General features: G+C 44.0%; 1 protein-coding gene across 10 annotated transcripts in view; it reads left to right on the top strand.

The window, feature by feature from the left end:
* LOC134209273 (calcium-binding protein E63-1) overlaps positions 1-20,916 on the top strand; it is a 370,945-nt gene that overhangs the window by 109,828 nt on the left and 240,201 nt on the right. For 4 of the 10 annotated variants that reach the window (XM_062685256.1, XM_062685253.1, XM_062685254.1 and 1 more), the window contains exon 4: positions 16,543-17,121. The exons of 5 other annotated variants lie outside the window; for them this stretch is intronic. The gene's annotated coding sequence lies outside the window, so the exon portion shown is untranslated. The remainder of the gene's footprint in view (positions 1-16,542; positions 17,122-20,916) is intronic. One more of the 10 variants, XM_062685255.1, reaches the window with a different exon arrangement.

Here is a 20,916-nt window from a genome sequence, read left to right as displayed (position 1 = left end):
AGATAACGGCCCGGAGGGGGACCCTTTACATGGAAACAAATTCTACAATCAACGAAGGAGCAGGCGGTGCGAATGTTTTCGCAAAGAGTGGGAGGCTGCAGCGATCTCCAGTGATGGCGCAGGCAGCAGTAGCAAGTACCAGCAGCATGGCCAAGGCTGCTGAGAACCAAACAGGCCAACAGGAGCTAGGATCCGGAAATAGGGTGTCCACCCCAAAATCGGAAAGTAGTGCTACTCAGAAGGAGCTACAACTTGGGAGGTCCAACCTGATGGAGGTGCGGAAGCGAGTCAACAAGCTCTAGGACAAGCATAATGTTCATACTAAGATCAAGCTTCTAGTAACGAGCATCAAGTTCGCCGTTAAAGCTGCTGAGTATGAACAGAACACGCTCAAAGAAGAGCGGAAGCAGCTGAAAAAGCACTGAAAGATGCAGCGGAGCATACACAAGTTGAGGCACTGCAAACACCAATAAGCCCCCGAATTTCTGGCAAGGAAAAGCGAAGCAGGGACTCTCCAGGAGAGCCGGAAGTTCCTAAGAAGCAGCGGAACGTGCAAGATTGTGCTTGCGAACTGAAGGAAAGGCTTCAAAAGCGGTGGTTGGCAAACCGTGGAAAGTCAGCGGGAGAAGAGAAAAAACAGAACGAGAACGTAAAAAAGAAGAAGGAGCAGAAGAAGGAAGAAAAACATCGCTTTTCTCGTGAGAGGGTCAAGGGGGATGCCTTGATAGTCGAAGTGAGCGACAAGACGACATACGCAGCGATATTACGGAAGGTGAGAGAAGACCCGGTGCTCAAGGACTTGGGTGAAAAAGTGGTGAGGACTAGGCGTACTCAGAAGGGGGAATTGCTGTTCGAGCTGAAGAAGGATCCCACGGTCAAGAGCTCGGCCTTCCGGGAGCTCATTGCCAATTCCTTAGGTAGTGAAGGAAACGTAAGGGCTTTAACGCAGGAGGCCGTGGTCGAATGCAGAGACCTGGACGAGATCACCACGATAGACGAACTGAGGGATGCACTGATCTCACAATGCATGCTGGGCGAAGTTCAGATGACCATTCGGTTGAGGAAAGCGTACGGTGGTACACAAATAGCAGCGATACGACTACCGGTAGATGCCGCCAACAAAATGGTGGAGGTGGCCAAGGTGAAGGTCGGATGGTCTATGTGTCCGTTGAGACTCACCCTCGAATCACCAAACAGATGGAGCGATGCTTCAAATGTATGGCATTTGGACACCAGGCGCGAAACTGCAGTGGCCCAGACAGATCCGGTCTTTGTAGGAAATGTGGTGGAGAAGGACACGTTGCTAGGGACTGCACGAAGCAACCAAGATGCCTGCTCTGCAAACCGGAGGATGGAAACGACCACATGACGGGTGGCTTTCAATGCCCTGCCTACAAGAAGGCGATGGCGGGCCGAGATTAATGGAGATCATCCAGTTGAATCTCAACCATTGCGACACCGCACAGCAGCTGTTGTGGCAGTCGACAACAGAAGCAATGTGCGACGTGGCAATTATTGCTGAGCCGTACCGGATTCCTTCTGACAACGGCAACTGGGTGGCGGATGCTACGGGGATTGCGGCTGTCCAAGTGATGGGCAGATTTCCTATCCAAGAGGTGGTAGACAGTTCAAGCGAGGGTTTCGTAATCGCCAAAATTAACGGGATCTTTGTCTGTAGCTGTTACGCACCCCCAAGGTGGACTTTGGAGCAGTATAACCGGATGCTGGACTCACTCACGGAGAAGCTGATCGGCCGAAATCCAGTGATCATCGGAGGCGATTTCAATGCTTGGGCAGTGGTTTGGGGAAGCAGACTGACTAACGCCAGAGGTTACAGTTTGCTGGAGGCGCTGGCTAAGCTGGAAGTAAGATTGTGCAACGAAGGTACCGTTAGTACATTCCGCAGAGATGGCAGGGAGTCCATCATCGATGTCACGTTCTGCAGTCCGTCGATGGCGAGGAACATGAACTGGAGAGTTTGTGAAGAATATACCCATAGCGATCACCAGGCGATCCGATATAGTGTTGGAACGCGAACGCCGACGGTACGACGGGAGACAAGGTCTAGTTGGCGAAGATGGAAGACGAAGGACTTCGATAAGGATCTTTTTATCGAAGCACTTCGAGTGAACAGCGACGCTACAAACCTTGACGCAGACCAACTGACGGAAACGCTAGCGAGGGCTTGCGATGCGACGATGCCGAGGAAATTGGAGCCAACGAATAGCCGACGGCCAAGTTACTGGTGGAACGAAAATCTTGCTAACCTTCGCGCTGCCTGTCTCAGAGCTAGGAGACACGTTCAGAGGGCACGGTCTGAAATGGTCAGAGAGGAGCGAAGATAGTTTTCCGTGAAGCTAGAGCGGCATTCAAACGGGCGATCCAAATCAGCAAGTCTAACTGCTTCAAGGAGTTGTGCCAGGAAGCTGACGCTGATCCTTGGGGTAACGCTTATCGAGTTGTGACAAAGAAGATCAGGGGTCCAGCGACGCCAGCCGAAATGTGTCCAGACAAGCTGAAGATCATCGTGGACGGTCTTTTCCCGCAGCATGGTTCTACGACGTGGCCGCGTACGCCGTACGAAGATGAAGACCGAGTAACCGCTGCAGGTATGCAAGTCACCAATGACGAGCTATTATCAGTGGCGAAAGGTTTGAAGTTGAAGAAAGCTCCGGGTCCGGATGGAATTCCAAATGTGGCTCTAAAATCCGCGATTTTGGCGTTCCCGGACCTGTTCAGGATGGTGCTGCAGAAGTGTTTAGTAGACGGTAATTTTCCGGACACGTGGAAGATTCAGAAACTGGTGCTGCTGCCGAAACCAGGAAAACCGCCGGGGAATTCAGCATCGTATAGGCCCATATGTCTGCTGGATACACTGGGGAAGCTTCTGGAAAGGGTTATCCTTAATAGGCTTACACAGTTCACGGAGGGTGAGACTGGCTTATCGGAAAAACAGTTCGGATTCCGCAAAGGAGAACGACTGTGGATGCAATCAGGACAGTCATTGAAGATGCAGAGAGGGCGTCCAAGAAGAAGAGGAGCGGCAATCGGTTCTGCGCGGTAGTGACGATTGACGTCAAAAACGCGTTCAATAAGTGCCAGCTGGGAGGCCATCGTCTCAGCGCTGCATGGAATGCGAATCCCCGACTTCCTGTGTAAGATCCTTAGGAGCTACTTCCTGAACCGGATTCTGGTTTACGACACGAACTCAGGGCAGAAGTCGATCAGAGGTTACGGCGGGCGTTCCACAAGGGTCCATACTAGGCCCGACGTTATGGAATGTGATGTACAACGGGGTGCTGATGCTGAAGTTGCCCAAAGGTGTAAAGATTTACGGATTCGCGGATGATGTCGTCCTAACGATAACCGGTGAGTCACTGGAGGAGGTGGAAATGCTGGTGGCGGAAGCGACCGACGCAGTAGAAACCTGGATGAATGGAGTCAAGCTGCAGCTGGCTCATCACAAAACGGAAGTGATGCTGGTCAGCAACTGCAAAGTAATCCAGCGGATGCAGATTACCATTGGAGGGCACGACATCCCGTCGGTGCGGACTCTGAGACATCTAGGTGTGATGATTGATGACCGGTTGAACTTCAACACCCACGTGGACTATTCCTGCGAAAAGGCGGCTCAAATGATCAGTGCGTTAGCAAGGATCATGCCGAACGTCGGCAGTCCGAAAGGCAGCAGTAGGCGTCTTCTTGCGTCAGTATCATCCTCGATACTAAGGTACGGAGTTCCAGCCTGGGAGCTGCGCTCAAGACGAAACGTAACCGGAGGAAGCTGAATAGCGTGTTTCGTCTAATGGCCATTCGAGTCGCGAGTGCGTACCGAACTATTTCGTCGGAGGCAGTTTGCGTTATCGCAGGGATGATTCCAGTCTGCATAACCCTAGCAGAGGACATCGAGTGCTACCAACGGAGGGATACCAGAAATGTGAGGAAGGCGGTGAGACTGGACTCTATGGTGAAGTGGCAGCAGGAGTGGGACAATGCGGATAATGGAAGGTGGACCCATCGGCTCATCCCCAATGTGTCGACGTGGGTGAACAGGGAGCATGGTGAGGTGAACTTTACCTCACACAGTTCCTGTCCGGACACGGTTGTTTCCGCCAATATTTGCACCGGTGTGGCCATGCGTCATCGCCATTCTGCCCGGCGTGTATCGACGTAGAGGAGACTCCAGAGCACGTGATATTCGACTGCCCGAGGTTTGCGGAGGCACGTAGGAGAATGCCTGCCATAAGGGCGGACAACATCGCAGAGCGAATGTGTCGCGATGAAGGTACGTGGCATGCGGTAACCAGAGTCGTGACACAAATAATGTCAGAGCTGCAGCGTCGATGGAGAAGGGACCAGCAAGTAAGCGTCGGTTTGGAGCAAAATCCAGCACAGTGAGCAGTGTTGGGTCTCGAGTCGTCAGGGCGCCAGCGAACCGGAAGTCTTCTGCCCGCCGGAAGCGTCGGACCGGCCTGGGCACTCGGACCGTCAACCTGCTGAAGAAAGAAGAAAGAAGAAGGGAGTGCTTCGGGTATGTAGGGCACCGCCAGTGCGGACGTTATCCACCACCGGAACTGTCGGACCACCTCTGCAACCCGAAGACGAAGTCGGCGCAATGCGCGAAAGCGTCCCCTGCGATAGCCGCCGGTAGTCAGGGCACCATCAGTGCGGAAGTTTCCTTCACCGGAACTGGTGGACCACCCTCGACGCCGGGGAAGTCAGGAGGATTCGAGTGAGGAAGTTTGCGGCACAACCGCCGAGGATCGAGACGTAGCAGTGGATCTCAGCAAGCCAGTCGGCGAACTAGCCTAAGCTAGGGGCCGGAATTTTAGAAGAAGTGCATGAGCACAGCCCCCGAAGTAGTCGCAGCATCCAGTGGTCCCAGGGGATCGAGGCAAGGAGGATAAAGGGACCCGGTTTATCCAGGAGGCACATTTTAGCAGGTCGGGAGGAGCCCATCCCTGTTCGCCTTCGAGCATAGTGTGGATGCTCGAGGTGTCTGTCGCAGATTTTGATGGCCTTTAACCCTTGTACAAACACACACACACACACACACACACACACACACACACACACACACACACACACACACACACACACACACACACACACACACACACACACACACACACACACACACACACACACACACACACACACACACACACACACACACACACACACACACACACACACACACACACACACACACACACACACACACACACACACACACACACACACACACACACACACACACACACACACACACACACACACACACACACACACACACACACACACACACACACACACACACACACACACACACACACACACACACACACACACACACACACACACACACACACACACACACACACACACACACACACACACACACACACACACACACACACACACACACACACACACACACACACACACACACACACACACACGCACACACACACACACACACACACACACACACACACACACACACACACACACACACACACACACACACACACACACACACACACACACACACACACACACACACACACACACACACACACACACACACACACACAGTCAGACATGTGCTCAGTTTTTCGAGCTGAGTCGATTGGTATATAACACTATAGGTCTCCGAGCCTTCTATCAAAATTTAGCTTTTGGAGTGAAATTATAGCCTTCTGGTACAACTTTGTTGTACGAGAACGGCAAAAACTAACCGTGATGGACGTTGGTATTCTGATTCTGATGGCTTTTCCGCAAACGTGACCTTAAAGTGGTCTTGTTGTGTAGGAATTATCACGCATAGGGTAACCGTACCCTTAGTGGAGGTAGCACCAATAGTGGAGGTAGTGGGGTTTTAATGAGATTTATCATATTTATACACTTTACGATGGTTTTAGTTGACGCGCCGTGCCTAGAATATCCTGTTAAATGCAACTTATCTTAAGATTTCACATGAAAAACTATTGAAACCAATGATTTTCCTTAACAAAATTGACTTCCTTGCACCTATAGTGGTGCAACTGTACCAATAGTGGCGAGTCTCATAAGAAACCAATGGATAGCACCACTATAGGAACCAAAATTAATTTTTACCGCCACTAAAGGAACAGTGTACCCATAGTGGTGCAAGCAATATTCGGTAATTGTCGATGTTAAATGACATCTATCTCATTGTTGTTAGCAAATTTATTAGTTTATCTACTGACTAAGATATTAAAGCTGTAAATTTTCCATCATTATCAATTTCCAAAAAATATTTTATGTGGATCTACTAATACCTCCACTATTGGTACCGTTATCCTATCTAGAGCGTAGGAGGTTGAGTCTATTTTTCGCAAATTTCACATCAATTTATTCATTTCGAAACATGTCCATGCACAAAAGATCGAAAGACAAAGGTTGAAAGACAAAAGGTCGAAAGACAAAACGGTCGAAAGGACAAAAGGTCGAAGGGACAAAAGGTCAAAAGGACGCAAAGGAGAATAAGAAAACATATGGTCTCCAACATAAAATGAGCGAGAACAACGCGTTTTATCAAACCCCCTCGGTAGGGCCGCCTATCCGAATCAGTTTTTTTTCAACTTGTATACAAGTGCGATAGTTTTGTTTTCATGGCTTGTTATGATTCGAAGAGGATTTTGCTCTCTTTTTTTGTTCGGCTGACCATACGTACCGTATTTAACGGAACAGTCCTGTTTTTTATTGTGCTGTCCCGTCGTAATCTAGAAAAACCTCAATTTGTCCCGTTTTTTCATTGATTCTTCCAAAGAGCTCAAAAATATTATTCAAACAAATTCAATATTTTAGGCAGGAATACAAAGAAATTGGGCGAAACCCATAAAATATGTGAAATGTTTTGTTATCGTTATTACTTTCAAAAGTATGCAATCTATGCCGTTATGTATTTAGGACTTTTCTTAGGGTTTTTAAGGTGATTATACAATAAAGCCAGAAATCGGCCATTTTGTAAACCACGTGCTTTTCCAATATTTTTTTTCAAGAGCACGAGATGAAAGAACCATTACGCGTATGGGGCTGAAATAATGGTAGATCATTTGCTTAGTTATGCTGAACAATCATAATTTGAGTTTCGGCACTGTACGAAAACCATCACGCCAGATTTTGGCATTTGGAAATGTATGTAGATATAGGTGTGGTGAATTTGAAATTCACCACGGGCTTCATAATATAATCACCTTAACAGTTGATGACAACAGATGATAACGGGAGATACGGATACGGAGAACGGATTTTTCATAAAGCTTAATTTAAATGACTTTATTCTGCTTTTTGCAAAGGCATTAAATTTTGCTAATTTCATCAGTAGATTGAATGGAACCGGTAACTTGGTGGGCAAGTATATCCTGAAAATCAGGTCACACCTCAACGTCAATAAAATAAAGCGCAGGTACAGACATTCTAATTTCCAGTTCATTTTCGATTTTTTTTCCTTGCGAATTAAGTAATTCATTTTTTTTTCAAATCTGCTTTACCACGTCTTTTTCAATCGTTTGATTCTTTTCGAAACATAATCATTCAAAGTCTTTCTGAATATTTGAAAATCATCCACTGTAATGAAAAAGACGACGAAAATAATCGAGTTTAAGGCAGTTTCAAACCTAGGGAAAATTTGGTCGGATTTCGGTCCTCACAGATCAGGTTTATCAGGATTCGGTTTATAGATCAGGAGCTTATCTGCAAGTGTCGCCTCCATATGTGTGGACGGGATTTACGGGATTTCGTTGTAGAAAATTAGAATTTCGGTCCGATTTAAAATACAATACGGCGGAAATCTCCGAGAGACCGAGCTGTAAACCATCCTATAAGTTAGGCCGGATTTGTTTTACTTTTCGCGACGAAATTGCATGAGTCCCGCCTTTTTGGAAACACATGAGAAAAAAATCACGGACAATATTTCCGAGGCGTCATTTAAATTAATTTCGGTCAGAAAGAACTGTGAATTGATTAGATTTGACATTTATTCACATGCCATATTCATTGAAATAATGAGTTTCTTGTCATTTTTAATCCGCAGATTAACCCTTACTTATATTCGTGGAAAATTGTTTTTGCACGGGAAATCAGTAATTCCTCCTTGTCTTTTGACATTTTTTCTTAAAATTATTTTTTCTAATCTTTCTAATGCCCAGACCGGCTTTATGCAGAGTACTTTCACTATTTTTGCCTTTCTCGTATTTTTTTGTTATTTTTAATTGTTCAGATTTGGAAAAGTTTTTGATATTGGACTGTAATAGAATCCTTAATGCATTTTTAAAAGAGGATTAAAATTAAATTTTGTAATTCCATTTTTTTTAATAATAAAAAAAGCGTATTTTTTTGTTATTATGTCCTCGCTCATTTGAAGAGTGAAATATTAGTAGTTTAGTATTTTTCACAACTAACTTAATACAATACAAGGTTATGGTGGTGAACTATTCACTCTAAAAAAATACTTACTGCTTACTCGGACAGATAAGGCTGTCCAACCAGCTAGCAGATTATTCCACATCTTCCCATTTTTCAACATAATATGGTGCAGAGCATAAAGCTGCTCACTGCCATGTTTGAGAAGTTCAGCCGGGAGCTGGTCCTTCCCCGCAGCCTTATTGTTTTCAGCTCTTTAATAGCTTTTCTAACCTCATCTAGTGTAGGCGACTCCACAGCTTGTCCATCGTCACTAATATTTATTCTGTTCACCTATGCACCGTCACATCCACTATTCTCGAAGTGTTGCTTTCGCCTGGCAGCCACTTCGGTTTTATCTGTCAGCATATTTCCTTCTGGTCGTTGCACATGACGAGAGAGGGCGCTGTCTTTCTCCGCACGCCATTGACAGTCTCATAAAACCTCCGCTTATCATTCTGCTCCATTTTTTCCTGCGCCTCGCTAATCACTTGTTCTTCATACTCTTTTTTCTTTCTGCGGTGGGTTTGTTTTTCGGCTGCTCTTGCTTCCTTGTACAGATCTCTTTTTGGATATTGTAACGCATCGTTCGCTGTGATCTTTTGGTCGATACAGTTGACAACCGTGATCGAATTTTACTGACAACGAGGTAGTGATCAGAGACAATGTTCGGACCTCTGAATGTCCGCATCTGGTCTATTTGGTTGCAAGTTTCACCATTTGGGTGGCTCCAGGTGTGCTTTCGGACGTTCTTTCGTGCCAAATAGGTGCTACTGATGACCATCCCTCTGGCAGCAGCGAAATTTACTCACCGTTAGTCGTTATCATTAGTAGCGTAGTAAAGGCTCTCCGTGCAAACTTTGGGACGGATTTGTAATTAAAGAATTTGCCCCGTATCCCCGTATATGGGATATGTTGTAGGGAATGTTTTGATTGACCAGCAACACATTTATAGTACGAGTACTTTGGGTGCTGGGCCGATGCAAACTATAAGTTGGTCACGCGAATAGGAGCGACACTAGCAATCATATACTTTTGAATCAACTGGTTTTTATGCCTTTGCTGGTCATGTGTCTTGTTAACATCACTCATCGCGAAAAATTGAACTGATTTGTAGTAATGGTGTGATTCTTTCAGTAACTGTCAAATTTTCATATTCATTGCACCAACTATAGATAAATACGTGGTGTAAACTGAGAATTCTTATTCGCCATGTTCTTTAATCCTCTGATGGGCGTTCATTATATTATCCTGAAAATTTTTCTAAATCAGCTCTGCAGTTTTTGGATCTTTTTATTTACGTTTGTATGATATGAGGAATGCTTCAAATACGTTTAAATAAAGGGGCCGTACTTTATTTCTAATTTTGTGATAATCGTATAATATACCCGTTCGGTCGTTCGGTCGGTCAGTATCGGTCTGTGTTTATCTTTTCGATATCTGTTATTTTGATCGATTTTTAACCGTGCAAATTTCGTCAATTCGCGTTCTGTTTGATAGCGTTCGATAGTAATCCGTGTTGTGCATCCCAGTAAGCCGGAGGATTTCGTGTAGCTAGTGAAAAAGCTGAGAAATCTGCCTGCGGAATAAATAATCGATTCTGTGGGATTGGTCCACTTACTGATCGCTGTTTGTACTCTAGCTGCACTTTGTTCGCAACCGTACATGTGATAAATTGCCGTGTTTGTGTGCATTTGTTTATTGCCGAATAACTCAGTTTCTGTATACGCTGTTGTCTTGAAAGCATTATGTCTTACGTCTGCTGTTCATGTGCCGGTGAAATCGGTGATATTCAAATTGAGTGCCAAGGTTTTTGCAAGGCTATTTTTCATCCCCGATGCTGTGGAGTTAAGGCAGATGCATTCGAGGAAGTGATGAAAAATCAGCAAGTGTTTTGGTTGTGTCCCTCCTGCTCAACCTTGATGAAGGAGATGCGCCTCCGCAACGCCGTCCGCTGCGCTTATGAAGTTGGACAAGGAGATGCACTAAACTCTCACAGCGACATAATGCAAAACCTGAAATCTGAAATCATGGAAGAGTTAAAAATAGAAATAAGAACCAATTTTGCCAAACTCATCAACTCTAGCTCGTGCACTCCGAAACCTTCTACACGTACTGGTGGCTATCCAATGTTGAGCAAAGGCCGAAGACTGTTTAGTACGGCCGGAGGCAAAGTTACGAACAAACAACCAACAATGCTACTCGGAACTGGTAGTACGCCCTCTCCATCGTTCGCAATAGCCACTGTTCCAGCAGCCCAGCCTATGTTCTGGTTGTATCTATCACGAATCGCCAGAGACGTTACCGCCGAACAGGTGTGCGCCCTGGCAAAAAACGCGTGGGAAGCGAGGACATACAAGTTGCCCGTCTTGTCGCCAAGGGACGAGACATAAGCACCTTATCATTCGTGTCATTCAAAGTTGGGATGAGTATGGAATTAAAATCTAAGGCACTGTCAACCTCCACTTGGCCGAAAGGTATTACCTACAGGGAGTTTAGTGACAACAGATCGGGCGTAAATTTTTGGCGCCCGGGACCCGAAGCCACAGCCGTCGATCCGCTGGATGTTTCCTCGGAAGAAATTATAGCTATGGAATAAGCAGTCTTCTACCTCTCATCAGCCCTGCACCGGGACGCAAACTTGCCGCAAGCTTTAAGGAAGCCCCTATTCCTCTTACCGCAGTCGAGCCTATCCTGCCTGCGATCTTCAGCCGTTCCGGTCCTGCGTGTGAGTTGGGAGACGGGGTCTTCCGAATTCCTTCTTCAGGCAAGTACAATGTTCGTCCGTGCATTTCTCTCCCTGATGTATTTGTCGCTTCTAGTCATCTACGATCATCAAACCAGCTGCTTTCCACTTCCACGACGTGCACTTGTACAGTATGCAGTCCCAAAGCTCCTATCGTCTCAAGCACCACTGAATATCTCCATTCAACGTCGACTAGCCATCAAAATTCTTCAAGCCAACGTATTCGTTTCCCAATCGAGCTGAAACCGGGACGCACATCTGCAGCTAGCCCAAAGGAAGCCCCTATTCCGCTCAGCGCAGTCGAGCCTCCGCTGCCAGCATCCAATAGTCGTCCCGGTCCTGCGTCTGAGCTGGAAGATGGGGTCTTCCGAACTCCTACCGCAGGCAAGTATCATGTCATTCTGAGCTTTTCGTACTCTGAATCCAATGCTAATTCCAGTCTACCCGCAACTAACAACAACTGGACACCGACACGAATAAGCGTTTCCGATGAAATTACCGAAGCTTGCATCACAGACAATCAATTTGCTTCAGGCCTGCCTTTTTCAATTTCTTCCAACGGGACACCGGGACGCATATCTGCCGCACGCCTCAAGGAAGCCCCTACTCCTCTCAGTTAGTCGAGCCCCCACTGCCAGCGACCAGCAGCCGTCCCGGTCCTTTGTCTGAGGTGGAAGATGGGGTCTTCCGAAATCCTACATCCGGCAAGTACAACCAGTTACCGGTATTTTCCGTACCTGAGAGTGTCTCGATTTCCAGTGCTTCCACTTCCGCCTCACGAGAGTTGAGTTCTCCTCAACCGCTTATTTCCGATGTAAGGACTGCTGCCTCAGTATCTTCGAATATTTTGGTATACTACCAAAACGTCGGCGGAATCAATAGCTCTATTGCCGATTACCATCTGGCCTTGTGCGATGGCTGCTATGACGTGTACGCGTTTACCGAAACCTGGCTCAACGATAAGACCTCTACAAATCAACTGTTCGACGACTCATACTCCGTTTATCGACAAGATAGGTCACTTTTCAATAGCAACAAACGCACTGGAGGAAGGTTTTGATAGCTGTTTGCTCTAGTTTCAAACCCCGACTAATCAGTCCTTCTAAAAATACATCTGTAGAGCAATTATGGATCGCCGTATCTACTGTTGATGGCACTCTCTATGTCTGTGTTGTTTACATCCCCCGACCGAATTAACGACGCAGTCCTGGTCGAAAGGCACCTTGATTCACTTAACTGGGTGGTTTCACAATGGTGGGGACCAAGAGACAACCTTATTATCCTGGGTGATTTTAACCTGAGCTCGATCACTTGGCAGCGCCACACGTTGAGGTTTCTGTTTCCGGTCCTTTCAAGATCCTTGATTGGCCAGACGTCTCGTGGGCTACTCGACGCGTACAGCACAGCAGGATTGAAACAAATGAATGCAGTCGAAAATGAAAACGATCGAATACTTGACCTTTGCTTCGTTAGCGACGAACTGCGCGAGAGCTGTTCGATTATACAGGCTCCATCTCCGCTCGTTAAAATCGGTCGACATCATCCTCCCATACTGACACATCTTAAGATAAATCCGTACTGTCGCTTCTACGAGCCGTCTGAAAGCGTTTCGTACGACTTTAATAAGGCCAATTTCAACGGCATGAATGATTTTCTTGCACACGTTGAATGGGACGCTATTCTTCAAGACTCCGACGCCGATCTCGCTGCATCGACTGTGTCAAGTATATTACTGTACGCTATTGATCAGTTCGTTCCGCTGAAATCCGTATCCAAACCGGTTAAGCCAGCCTGGTCTAATGCTCACCTCAAAAACCTCAAAAGAGTGAAACGCGCGGCTCTCAGACAACATAGCAAGTATCGTTCCACCAGATTCTACAAGAGCCAGTTATTTGAAGGCAAACTCTGACTATCAGCAACTCAATGACCACCTTTATAACGTCTTTCAAAATCGTCTACAAAGTCGACTCAAGACTAACCCTAAAAGTTTTTGGCGGTACGTCAACGACCAACGAAAGGAATCAGGACTGCCCTCTTCGATGACAGATGGTTTATGCGAAGCCGATGGTCAATGTCAATTTGTTTCGTTCCCAATTCAGTAGTGTCTTTACAAATGAGCACCTCGACCCTCAGGCTGTAGCCAACGCTACCAGGAATATTCCCCGTTTTGAAGCCGCTGAGCAGCCGTTCTTCGTTACCGACGATAATGTAATAACAGCTAGTAAGGAATTGAAAACTTCAATTGGATGCGGCCCGGATGGTATTCCGTCTCTTATTGTGAAACGCTGCGCTGATACGCTTGCAAAGCCGTTAGCTGCAGTATTCAACCTCTCATTGACTACCGGATTATTTCCGAACTGCTGGAAACAATCATATTTATTCCCAGTTTTCAAAAAAGGATGCAATAGGACCGTTTCAAATTACCTGTGATGTGCGTCATTTCTAAGCTGTTTGAGCTGATTACTCTCAAGGAATTGGTTCAGAACTATGCACATTACATACCGAAAGACCAAAATGTGTTTATGCTGAAAAGATCGACGACTAGTAATCTAACGTGTTTCACTTCCTTTGTAATTAGATAAATAGAGAGTGGTCATCAAGTGAATGCAATTTATACAGGCCATTCCCCAACATTCGACAAGATGAATCATCAGATCGCCATTGCGAAATTTGACAAATTAGGCATTAATAACTCCATGCTCGGTTGGCTTCAATCCTATTTAACTGGACGGAGTATGGCGGTTAAAATCGGAGATGACATTTCACTGCCCTTTCCGGTTTGTTCTGGCGTTCCACAGGGCAGCCATTTGGGTCCGTTTCTATTCCTGTTGTATATGAACGACGTTAATTTTGTGCTCAAATGCCTTAAACTATCGTATGCCGACGACATGAAGCTATATTACTCTATAAAGCATCCTCAAGATGCAATGTTTCTGCAACAACAATTCGAAGTGTTTGCTGAATGGTGCCGCATAAACCGAATGACATTAAATGTCGCAAAATGTTCTGTCATATCCTTCGGCCGCAAACATTCGCTCTTCCTATTCGACTACGCTTTGGGAGATATTCAGCTTCAACGCGAATCGACAGTCAAGGATCTCGGAGTTTTGATCGACTCGAAAATGACATTCAAGGATCATGTAGCATATATCGTTTCGAAGGCATCTTCACAACTAGGCTTCCTGTTTCGCTTTGCCAAGAAATTCCGGGATGTGTACTGTCTGAAATCACTGTTTTGTGCAACCGTTCGCCCAATCTTGGAGTACTCATCAGTTGTCTGGGCTCCGTATTACCAAAACGAAGCTCAGCGCATCGAAGCTATCCAGAGAAAATTCGTGCGCTTCGCTCTGCGACATCTAAGGTGGAGAGATCCGCTCAACCTACCAAGCTACAGTAGTCGTTGTCAGCTTATTAACCTCGACTCTCTTGATGCAAGGCGTAACGTGGCTAAGGCCTGCTTCATCGGTGATCTTCTACAAGGAAACATCGACTGCCCTACGTTGCTCAGCTTGCTGGACATCAACACTCGCCGCCGTAATCTCCGATCGCACTCGTTCATCAATCTCCCTGCAGCCAGAACTAACTATGGACTACATGAGCCGGTCCGAAGCATGTCCCGCTTATTCAATACGTGTTATTCTGTGTTTGATTTTAATGTGTCGCGAGAAACAAATAAGTGTAATTTTCAGTATATTTTTCGCTCTTGACTATAAGCTAACGTATGTACGTAGTTAATGTATTTATTTTAAGATAGCGGTCATTGGGGTGTCTATTTCACCTCACAGCAAATAATTTTGAAAATTCAACGACGTGTAAAATTGCAGCTCATCCCATCAAATGGATTAACATTCAATATTCAATTAAATTTGACTGAATTTTAAAAGCCAGCACAGTTTAAATTTATTTCAATTTAAAAGAATAGTGAGATCGATTGAATGTTACGTTTATTTGCATGCTCCAAATATGTGCATGAAAATACATTTAAAATCACAACATATTTTTATCTGTGCTGTTGACAATAAATAAATAATAATAATACCCGTTTTTGAGAGCATTTTGAAGGTTGCGAGGGCCGTGTACTAATCACCTAAGGGTTAACAGGCAAAGGAGGATGTTGGTTATCTTCGCTCCATTTAAATAAAAAACATATTTTGAATGGAACAAGTAATCCTATCATTTAATCATCCTAATATTTTTAAAGAATTGCGTCATACAAGACTGAGCCTACCAAATAAAAAATAAGGTAGGCAAAAAATACTAATATTTGCACTAATTTTTGAGATTCTGCGAGATTTTTGTCATTTTTTTCTTTGTTTCATAATTCTGGAAATATTTTAACGAAACGACCGAAACGGATTAAAAAAATCAGGAAGGTGTTATTGAAGTACTGAATGAAGGACACATGATAACCGAATTTAAATGAGATTTGATATTGTTCTTCTAGTGAAAAACCGAAGATAGCTCTGGCAACAATCGAATTTACTCCTATTTTCGGATGTCGCAACTGCATCGCGAGTAGTGTGCATCTATGCCTCATCATGCACACTACTCGCGAAGTAGCTGAAACATCCTGAAAGGGGAGAAAATACGACAATGGGAACTACAATATAAATACTGTGAGAAATTCTTGTAAGCTTTCGTCAAATTTCAGTAGTTACGCATAAGTTAGTGGAAATTCGTTACTATTCATTCAACTAGTCTATAAAAAAAACTATTCTTCCTTATTCCATAACTGTGTATCTATTCAGATCTATGTTTTCCGATCTCAACGTTAAGACTGGAAAGGTTTACAAGATAATTAGCGTTTGAACCAGGGGGAGGGCACGGCCCCCGCCAATGGTGATGAGAGAGTTTATTATTGTACTGATAAAGTAAATATCGAGTAAGCTTGTTGTTATTTGGTCGTCATCCTCTATGCCGACGGAGGTTCCGTCGTAGGTTACTAGGCAGCGCCCCTGTAAAGCGTACTGGGATTGTGAGATCGAGTACCACCGCTGGATAGTGGTTACCACCAATACATTTTTTCATATCACTTCTACCTCATGCACATCTAGTTTTCGAACATTGGAAAAACCATTATAAATAATTTGGGAGCACTCTAACCGTCATGTTTGCTGGCTGCCCTTGCCCTTACATTCTGTCATTGAGATCTACATTTGGATAGCACATTGCACTTGTCTGGCGTTTTTTTTATCACACGTGGTGACATTGAATCGAATCGCTATCACCGTTCCGTTCCATATGTTGACCTAATTTTTGTATGTCTACTTTCGACACGAATCTATCATATCAAATGCCGTTTCGTGTATGGTTTTTCATTCATTTTCAACGGATTCCTTCCCGTTTGCTACTTCCAATACTTTCAGGTCCCCGAGCGCCATAACCGTTTAGTTTGTCCGACCGAAGAAGAAATCAAACATCGAAAAGTTCAACTCGAACAAACGAACATAATAGAACTGCTACCGGATAGCGAAATCGATTCTCCGTTTCCCAGGAGTGAAATTCGAAACCTGAGAAAGCGGATGATAAATTGAATTTTAATTGAACTACTCTGCTGCTGGCTCGACTTGCTCGTGAAGTGAAGCGATTACTCGAGCGGTGCTGCTTTTTTTTTTGTATTTATGTATTTTCATTTTGCGAAGCTATTCGCCCACACTGGGGCGGTGATATCAACTGAACAAAGTTTACGGTGATGTGACGTTTTCCAATTCGTCCGTGTTGGTATTGTTATTGGATACGTTTGTTTTTAAATGTTTTACCAAGGGGGTGGTGGAAACCGGCGGGCGGAGTTGCACTATCGGATACGGTGATAGAGCTCGAACACGGAATTCAGTGCAGCAGTGGGGAAACAAAGAAAGAAATTTCAAACCGTCTATATCTGGCCGGCGGCGGGAGAAGAATCCACGCGACGTGATCTGATAACAGGTTTTGTTTTCGTTTTACTGGTGGGTTGTTCCGTTTTGTGTTTGGTTTAAAAGCATTGTTACCATTGAATGGTGTTCACCACTTTTGACGATTTGCTAGATTTGATAGATCACAAAGGTGTTTTGATTCTTGGGATTGGAGAATTTGAGTTGATTTAAATCAAAGTCATATGGCTCAAAAGCATTCTTATTTGTCGTCTCTGAAATAATTAGAGGAGGTCACGGAATGGTCACGAACCTCTGAATATCTGATTTTCAAGGAAATTAGGCTTGTTCAGAATTTCGATTGGAAATTCTATCTACGGAAAATTCTTCTGAATTGGCAGATTCTGCGCTGGCTCTTCTCCTGCTGAGACGTTTCTACGGCTGAACAACTCCCAAGCTGGCTACTGCGAAGTCCTCAATCATTTAATTTGGATCTTCGTCCAAAGATGAGTTGCAGGCGCAAATTCGAAACAGTATCAGGTACCCCATGTGCTGTGTTGTCCGGATTTCCTCTTCAACAATTTGTCCAGTCTAAAAGGGTTTAAACACCGAACCGCTCACGTGGTGCTCTTCTACGGGTTTACCGAACAAGACTATGACGTTGATCCTCTATTTTCATTAGGATCCTTGACCGAACGTATTGGTATCCAAATCCAATCCAAATCCAATCCAAATCCAATCCAAATCCAATCCAAATCCAATCCAAATCCAATCCAAATCCAATCCAAATCCAATCCAAATCCAATCCAAATCCAATCCAAATCCAATCCAATCCAAATCCAATCCAAATCCAATCCAAATCCAATTCAAATCCAATCCAAATCCAATCCAAATCCAATCCAAATCCAATCCAAATCCAATCCAAATCCAAATCCAATCCAAATCCAATCCAAATCCAATCCAAATCCAATCCAAAACAATCCAAAACAATCCAAATCCAATCCAAATCCAATCCAAATCCAAATCCAATCCAAATCCAATCCAAATCCAATCCAAATCCAATCCAAATCCAATCCAAATCCAATCCAAATCCAATCCAAATCCAAATCAAATCCAAATCCAAATCCAATCCAAATCCAATCCAAATCCAATCCAAATCCAATCAAATCAAATCCAAACCAATCCAAATCCAATCCAAATCAATCAAATCCAATCCAAATCAATCCAAATCAATCCAAATCAATCCAAATCGATCCAAATCCAATCCAAATCAATCCAAATCCAGTCAAATCAATCCAATCCAATCAAACCAATCCAAATCAATCCAAATCAATCCAAATCCAATCCAAACCAATCAAATCAGTCAAGATCAGTCAAATCCAATCCAATCCAAATCCAATCCAATCAATCCAAATCAATCCAAACCAATCAGTCAAATCAGTCCAGATCCAGTCCAAACCAATCCAGATCGATCCAGTCCAAATCGGTCAAATCCAGTCCAAACCAATCCAAATCAGTCCAGATCCAATCCAAACCAATCAAACCAATCAACCAATCCCAAATCAGTCCAAATCCAGTCCAAATCCAGTCAAATCCAGTCCAAATCCAGTCAAACCAGTCCAATCAGTCAAATCAGTCAGATCCAATCCAAACCAGTCCAAACCAATCCAAATCGATCCAAACCAATCCAAATCAGTCAGATCGAGTCAGATCCAGTCCAAATCAGTCCAGATCCAAGTCAAGTCCAGTCAAATCAGTCCAGATCAGTCAAATCCAATCCAAACCAGTCAAATCAATCCAAATCCAGTCAAACCAGTCCAGATCCAGTCCAATCCAGTCAGATCCAATCCAAATCAGTCCAAACCAATCCAAACCAACCAGGTCAATCCAAACCAATCAAATCCAATCAGTCAAGTCAATCCAAATCCAATCCAAATCCAATCCAGATCTGATCCAAATCAGTCAAATCCAGTCCAAATCAATCCAATCCAATCAAACCAATCCAAATCCAATCCAGATCCAATCCAAACCAATCAAACCAACCAGATCAATCCAAATCCAATCCAAACCAATCCAAATCGATCCAGATCAGTCCAAAGATCGGTCAAACCAGTCCAAATCCAGTCCAATCAATCCAGATCCAGTCCAAATCCAGTCCAAACCAATCCAAACCAATCCAAACCAGTCAGATCCAGTCAAACCAGTCAAATCCAATCCAATCCAAACCAATCCAAATCAATCCAAATCAATCAGTCAAATCCAATCCAAACCAATCCAAATCAATCAAATCCAATCCAAATCAATCCAAATCCAATCCAAACCAATCCAAATCAATCCAAATCAGTCAAACCAATCCAAACCAACCAATCCAATCCAAACCAATCAAACCAATCCAAACCAATCAGATCCAATCCAAATCAACCAAACCAATCAAATCCAATCCAAATCCAATCCAGTCCAAATCCAATCCAGTCCAAATCCAATCCAAATCCAAATCCAATCCAAATCCAATCCAAATCAATCAAACCAATCCAAATCCAATCCAGGTTCAATCCAAACCAATCCAAATCCAATCCAATCAATCCAAATCAATCAAACCAATCCAGACCAATCCAAATCAATCCAAACCAATCCAAACCAGATCCAAACCAATCCAAACCAATCCAAATCAATCCAAATCCAATCAAATCCAATCCAAATCCAATCCAAATCCAATCCAAATCAATCCAAATCCAATCAAACCAATCCAAATCCAATCCAAATCAATCCAAACCAATCAAATCAATCCAAATCCAATCCAAATCAATCCAAACCAATCCAACCAATCCAAATCAATCAAACCAATCAAATCAATCCAATCCAATCCAAATCCAATCCAATCCAATCAAATCAATCCAAATCAATCCAAATCCAAATCAATCCAGTCAAAATCAATCAAATCCAATCCAATTCCAATCCAAATCCAATCCAAATCCAATCCAAATCCAATCCAAATCCAATCCAAATCCAATCCAAATCCAATCCAAATCCAATCCAAATCCAATCCAAATTCAAATATAAATCTTGTCCGATTTCAGTTCAAATCGTTTCGGAATTGACCTTTGAATTAGACCGTAGTAAAATGTTCAGAGAGTCTATGAGGAAATGTTATTATTGGCGATGAGGAGTTTGAGAAGTCACAAACCTAGTTTCAATAAATACTTTTATAGAGTGCTTCTTCTTTCTCAACACTTTGGTCGAATTGAAAAGCCTGGCCTCTAAAAAGGTTAAAAACTTTTGCATCAGATGAAATTCCGGCAAGTACGGTGATTTGGTGGCTGTTTAAAAAAAGTTACATTGTTGTTTCTGTACCAGTCTATTATCTTACTTTCTCATCCTCAAGGAAAGAAAATTGTTGTGTGGCGTAACGTAAAACGCCTGGCTCGCTAATTGCTACCTTGATATTACTCTCGTCGTCCGTTGCGACACACCTGGGTTTTGTCAACCACTCCCAGTACAGCTTCATGGCCACCGCGTTTTGTTTGCCTTCCGGATCTTGTGGGCGTGAAGACCGGCACGTTTTTCCGCTTCTCTTGGCAAATCAGTTGGAAACATCCACCTATTTCGCTACTTGGTGGATCAAAAGATTCGGCTGATTCGAAAAGTCTCAACACCTACCCGGCTTTCGCCAGAACAGGTTTTTTACCGTTGAGTTGTCTGAGTTCTATTGAATGTCTTCACCACACGTGCCGAATGATGGATTCTGATATATTTTCCGCTACATCTGTGGTTTTCCATCTTATTTTCCACGATGGCCGGCATTTATTTTTTTACGAATCTGCTGTTTCACAACATCTTGATAACCACTTGCCAGATTATAATGGGATTTTGCCAATGTCATTACGCTTTTTA

This window comes from Armigeres subalbatus, chromosome 2 (genome assembly GCF_024139115.2).
Source record: "Armigeres subalbatus isolate Guangzhou_Male chromosome 2, GZ_Asu_2, whole genome shotgun sequence".
Lineage (NCBI taxonomy): Eukaryota > Metazoa > Arthropoda > Insecta > Diptera > Culicidae > Armigeres > Armigeres subalbatus.
Note: the sequence above shows the minus strand (reverse complement) of the source record. Positions and strands in the feature narration are given on the sequence as shown.